Source organism: Lipotes vexillifer, unplaced genomic scaffold (genome assembly GCF_000442215.2).
Source record: "Lipotes vexillifer unplaced genomic scaffold, Lipotes_vexillifer_v1.1 scaffold75, whole genome shotgun sequence".
Taxonomy (NCBI): domain Eukaryota; kingdom Metazoa; phylum Chordata; class Mammalia; order Artiodactyla; family Lipotidae; genus Lipotes; species Lipotes vexillifer.
This window is the reverse complement of record NW_006771517.1, coordinates 1,512,111-1,518,500: the sequence shown is the minus strand read 5'-3', so window position 1 is coordinate 1,518,500 and position 6,390 is coordinate 1,512,111.

Genomic DNA, 6,390 nt, shown 5'->3' with positions numbered 1-6,390 from the left:
AGGAAATGTGGCAAAACGCAGCAGGGAGGTTTTGGAGCTAGATAAACCTGGGTTAGCACTTATTACCCAAAGTAAGCTATTGCACCTTGGTAGGAGGGTTAATACCCACCCTGCTGCTCTCAAGAGTTGCTGGAAGGATTAAAGAAAACATCCATCAAGGATCTGGCACTGGGGCTTCCCTGGTGGCGCAGTGGTTGAGAGTCCGCCTGCCGATGCAGGGGACATGGGTTCGTGCCCCGGCCCGTAAGCCATGGCCGCTGAGCCTGCGCGTCCGGAGCCTGTGCTCCGCAACGGGAGAAAAAAAAAAAAAAAAAAAAAAAAAGGATCTGGCACTTAACAAGCATACAATAAGAGGCATATATTATTAAATATTAATAGCAGTATTAATTATTAGTAACAGTGCAGCATTATGGAAAGAGCTCTTGTGTCAGCCAGAACTGTGTTCAAATCCTGATACTTCCATTGCAAGTTGCTTAACCTTTCTGAGCCTTGGATTGTGTCCCTTCCTGTAAAATGAATGAATAATACCTTCCTTGTAGGGTTGATATATGTTGATATATGATAAATGTGATAATATAAATTTCCTAGGTTGTATATTATGTTAAGTGCTATTTCAAAATCAAAATACAGCAAGCTTTATTGAATATTCTGATTATAAAAATTATATATTCTGATGGTAAAACATTCAAACAATACAAAAACACTTAAAGAAGTAATTACAAATCACTGGAAATTCTATTTCTTATAGCTGATAGCCAGTTTTTTAGATATCTCTTTATGCAAACTTTTTTTGTTCGACCTTCATAATATATATGGGTCCATAGTACACACCTGTCCTGTTTTCACTCAATAATATGTTATGGACATATGTCCAGTTAATAAATATGGATTTATATTATTATTCTAAATGGCTTCTTAGTAATCTATTGTATGGAATACCAGAATTTATTTAACGCTATAGATAGTCATTGAAGTCATTTTCAGATTATTTTGTTTTATACAATACTGTATAAAGCAACCTTATATATAGATCACTGTTCACTTGTTTTAATTTCCTTCCTGGGATAAATCACTATAATTGAATTACTAGATCAAAGGGTTTCCCCATTATAATTTTGTCCCATACTGGTAAACTGCCTCCCAAAATGCCTATATGAATTTGCACTCCCACCGGCAGTGCATAAATTATGCCCATTTCCCTATATCCTTGTTAACACTAGGTTCTGCCAATCTTTTTAACCTTTGCCAGTCTGAAAAATTTCAATTCTCTTGAAAAATGGTATCTCAATTTTGTTTCTATCTGTAGTTCCAGGATTACTAATGAGGTGGAAAATATTTTCAAGTATTTATTTTTGTTTGTGATTCTTCTTTTGTTAATTGCCTTTTTAGGCCATTGTTATTTGACTGTTTTTCTAATTCAGGTGTTTCCTATTGACTTTTAAAAACTCTTTGTTTATTAGGAAGCTTTTTAAAAAAAATATTTATTTACTTGGTTGCACCATATCTTAGTTGCGACAGGCAGGCTCCTTAGTTGCAGCTCACTGGTTCCTTAGTTGTGGCACGCGTGTGGGATCTAGTTCCCTGGTGAGGGATTGAACCCAGGCCCCCTGCACTGGGAGCACAGAGTCTTAACCACTGCGCCACCAGGGAAGTCCCTGTTTATTAGGAATCTTAACTCTTTGTCAATGTATGTGACAGATATCTTCCTCCACTTCATTGGTTGGCTTTAACCTTGTGTGTGGTATTTTATTGCCACATTTGAAGTTCTAATTTTATAAAGTCAAATCTTGACTTGATTTTACTGGACGGATTTTTAAAAAACTTTTATAACATGCTTAGAAAGTCTTCCAGTTCCAGGATTATTAAAACATTCCCTTGTTTTTTTCTTCCAATGCTTTTATTGTTTCTTTTATCACATGTACATCTTTGATCTAAGAAGTGGAATTTAGATTTAGGGAGGGAGATGGAGCTCCAACTTAATTTTTCTCCAAATGGCTACCCAGTGGTCCCGTTCCGTTTATTGACTTCCATCTTTTCTCCACCAACATGAAATGTTACCTTTATTGTACACTGTAATTCCTTATACACTTGGCTCTATTTCTGTACTCTGTTCAGTTTAATAGGCCTGTCAGTTCCTTTGTCAAAACTGTACTGTTTTAGTTGGTGTAGCTACCTAATGCATTTTAATATCTGGTAGAAAAAGTCCCAACTCATTAATCTTCAAACTTCTTTTGGCAGTGTGGCAAAGTGGTTAAATTCGCAGAGTTTGGGTTCGTTCAGCCAGCCTGAGCTTTAATCCCAGGTCAGCCACCTGCTAGCTGTGTAATCTTGGGCAAGTTATTTTTTTCTCTCTGAACCTCTGCTTCCTCATCTGTCTAAAGTTAATAGTAACCGTATCTACCTTACAGTGTTTTTGTGAAGATGAGATGAAATGATGCATAGCAAGTCCTTGCGCCAGAGTCTGGCACATGGCAAGTTGTCAGTAAATGTTCAGTCTTTTTGTTATGAAAACGATGCATCTATTTTTCCAGTTGAATTTTAGGATTACTTTGACAGTAGAATCTTACTGGGGTCTTGATTGGGATGACATTTACTGGATAGGCTAATTTTGAGATAATGAATATCCACATGTTATAGGGTCTTCCAGCCTGAGGCAAGCTGTGCTCTTTATTGGTCCAAGACTTTATGCTCCTTGGTGGAGTTCATAGTTTTCTTTATATAAGATGTGTGATTTTATATTAACTTTATTTCCAGATGGTGTAAGTTTTGTTGTTGTTGTTTTTGTGAATGTGACTTTCTTAGTACATAAGAAAGTTATTCATTTTTTAAAATTGAGATATAATTGACATATAACATTATATTAGTTTAGGGTGTACAACATACTGATTCTGTATTTGTGTATATTGTAAAATGATCACCACAATAAGCCTAGTTAACATCTAGCACCATATGGAGTTGTACGTTTTATTTCTTGTGATGAGAACTTTTAAGATCTACTCTCTTAGCAACTTGCAAATATACAATACAGTAATATTAACTATAGTCACCACGCTGTACATTACATCCCCAGGACTTATTTTATAACTGGAAGTTTGTACCTTTGACCACCTTTACCCATCTTGTCCACACCCCTGCCTCTGGCAACCACCAGTCTGTTCTCTGTATCTAGTCATTAATTTTTTTTTTTTTTTTTTTTTTTTTTTTTTTGCGGTCCCCGGGCCTCTCACTGCTGCGGCCTCTCCCGTGGCGGAGCACAGGCTCCGGCCGCGCAGGCTCAGCGGCCATGGCTCACGGGCCCAGCCGCTCTGCGGCATGGGGGATCTTCCCGGACCGGGGCACGAACCCGTGTCCCCTGCATCGGCAGGCGGACTCTCAACCACTGTGCCACCAGGGAAGCCCCATTAATTTTTAAATGTTTATTTTGCACCCAGAGTAGCTATAATTGTTGATTTGGGAAATAATTTCTCCTCTACATAGTGTCAGCTTTGAGATATCCCCTTCCCTCAGCTCCAGGAGCACCCCAGGTTTCTATCACTAGGGCACCTCCCACATTGACTTGCCATCACTTGAAATCCATCTATATGATGCAGGAACTGTGTCTAATTGGACTGTTAGTCCCCAGGGCTCAGCACAGGGCTTGTATCAGTACTAACTTATCAGTGCCAATTAAAGAAGGTGCCCCATGCTGTACTACTGTTTTCTGGGATAGAAGAGCCTCTCTTCTAGGACAGAGGGCAGGACGGTAAATAGGCCCACAGTCTCTGACCTTATCTGGCTGACAGTCTAATTGGGGAGCAGACATTGAGGAAGTCATTATTAATGTCGAGAGTGAATTATATTTTTCCTCATTACATTTTTTTTTTTTTTTTGCAGTACGCGGGCCTCTCACTGTTGTGGCCTCTCCCGTTGCGGAGCACAGGCTCCGGACGCACAGGCTCAGCGGCCATGGCTCACGGGCCCAGCCGCTCCGCGGCATGTGGGATCTTCCCGGACCGGGGCACGAACCCGTGTCCCCTGCATCGGCAGGCGGACTCTCAACCACTGCGCCACCAGGGAAGCCCCCTCATTACATTTTGAAGGAAGCTTTGGATGCTATGGGAGTGTAAAGGACTTAGTGAGTATAGGGCAGCAGAGAAGGCCTTGCCGAAGAAATATTCAAGGAGGAGTCTGGGGCGACTCTGCACCCGTCTTGCTCCCCCTCCACTGCAGACCAGTGTTAGCACCCAGTCCTGCTTGAACGTATCCATTCAGCAAACAAAGAGCATCTGCTCTGTGTCAGGCCCTGTGCTGTTGGGTCTGGGACCACAGAGTTGGGTAAGAGCCAGTATCTGAGCTCAAATCAGAGTTCTGTTGATTCCTGGTAGTTACAGGAGGCAATGAAAACTCCTCAGCCTGGAGATCTACCTCCTGTCCCTCGCTTATGCCCCTACTAGGCCCCAGCCCACCTTTCTGCCCTTGGGTCCTCCTGCCCCCTCCCCAACTGAACACACTTGTACTCTCACACACACGTGGAGGCTGCCAACTCCCTTCCCCCATCATACTCACTGTCACTTCTACCTAGAACTCCCCTGAGCCACTCCTCTTTCCTCTGGGCCTTCAAGAACCAGAGAATCACCAGCTCTGTGAAGTCTGCCCTCCCAGCGTTACTTCATCCTTGTCCAAAATTGATGGTGGGTCTTAAGAATGTGTATAGTTATTTGTTTCCACGTCTGTGATCCCATTAGACCAGGGCGCCCTCAGAGTCAGTGACCTTGACTTTGTCTCTTTGGTGGGAACTAGGACGCAGTGGATAACTTAGGAACTGCAATTAAAATAGGGTAAAGAAATGCAACTTCTATAATCGAAGGGGAAGGGTACAGAAGTTAGAGAAGGGATGGGATTACTTAGCTTAGAGCAGTGGTTCTGAACCTAGGGCTCTGGGATCATAGGAGCAAGGTGGCAACGAGTGTGAGGTATGTGCAAAGTCAGGTTACTTGGGTTTCAATCCTGGCTCTGGCATATAGTAGCTCCACAAGTTGGGACAAGTGGTTTTATTTCTCTGAGCCTTTGAGAAAAGGGGGAGTACTACTGTTACTAGCATTACTATATTGGCTTCAGAGGGTCTGGGCACACCCTGAAATGCTATAAAGAATTTTATATAAATAGGTGTGAGTAAAGTTTGTCCAGAAAGAGGGTCCCGTGATTTTCAGTAGCTTTCACAGAACGTACAGACTAAGCAGAAGGGAGGCACTGTCTTTCTCAGTTGTCTAGTGCTGTGTAACAGATTACCTGAGAATTTAGTGACTTCAAAGAGTAAACATTATCTCACACAGTTCCCAGGAGCAGCATATTTGGGTGATTCTGGCTCTGGATCTCTTATGAGGTTGGCCTCTCAAGATGTTAGCCAGGGCTAAAGTCATCTGAAAGCTTGTCTGGGGCTACTGGCCGTGTAGATGTCACCTCTCCATATGGCTGCTTGAGTGTCCTCACGACAGGGTGCCTGGCCTCCCCAAGAGCCTGTGATCTAAGAGAACAAGGCAGAAGCTGCAGTGTCTTTTATGACCTAGCCCCAGAAGCCACACATGGTCATTTGCAAAATATCCTATTGGTTCCATAGTTCAGCCCTATTCAAAGTGGGAGGGGACTAAAAAGGATATGAATGTCAGGGCTGGGAATGGGGGGGGGCGGGGGGGCATTTTGGAGGCTGGCTACCACAGCGCCTTAGAAGGAATTTGGAATGAGGAGTTTTAAGTTTAAATCTCGACTCCAACAACAACTAATTGTGTGATCTTGGGGAAAGCTCTTTTGCTTTACTGGCCCTGCCAATTTTCTTACTCAGCTCATATGGTGGATTGTGATATTCAAGAGTTAAAGCCTGTGAAAGCCATTTATCCAAACCCTCAACTTCACATTCAGTTATCAGCAATCATTAAAGAGAAGGGGGAACAAAAGCCATTGGAGGCAGTGTGTAAGTTAATGTTTTCAGTATAAAAAATTGAAAATGAAGAAACAACCGTTTCATCAAATTAGCAGCACTCTTAAAATTTTGGTGTTTAAATGCACTTTAAAATTTCTTTTCCTTCTTCACAGAGAAGGAATAGAGGAAATGTCTTAAATTGAGACGAGAAAGATTTATGGTAGATGAGTACATCTCTCTGGTATTAAGAGAGATTGAAAATTGGGATGGGCTCCTTAACGGGGTCCTAAAATCTCCACCTGAAAACCTTAAAGAATCAGGCAGAGGGCTGTGTTATTATCTATACTTTTAGTAAAAACTAGCTCAGGTCATCCTTTGAGGCCATTTGGGAGGGGATCCCACAAATCGTTTTTTTTTTTTTTTTTTTTTTTTTTTTTTTTTTTGCATTACGGGGGCCTCTCACTGTTGTGGCCTCTCCCGTCGCGGAGCACAGG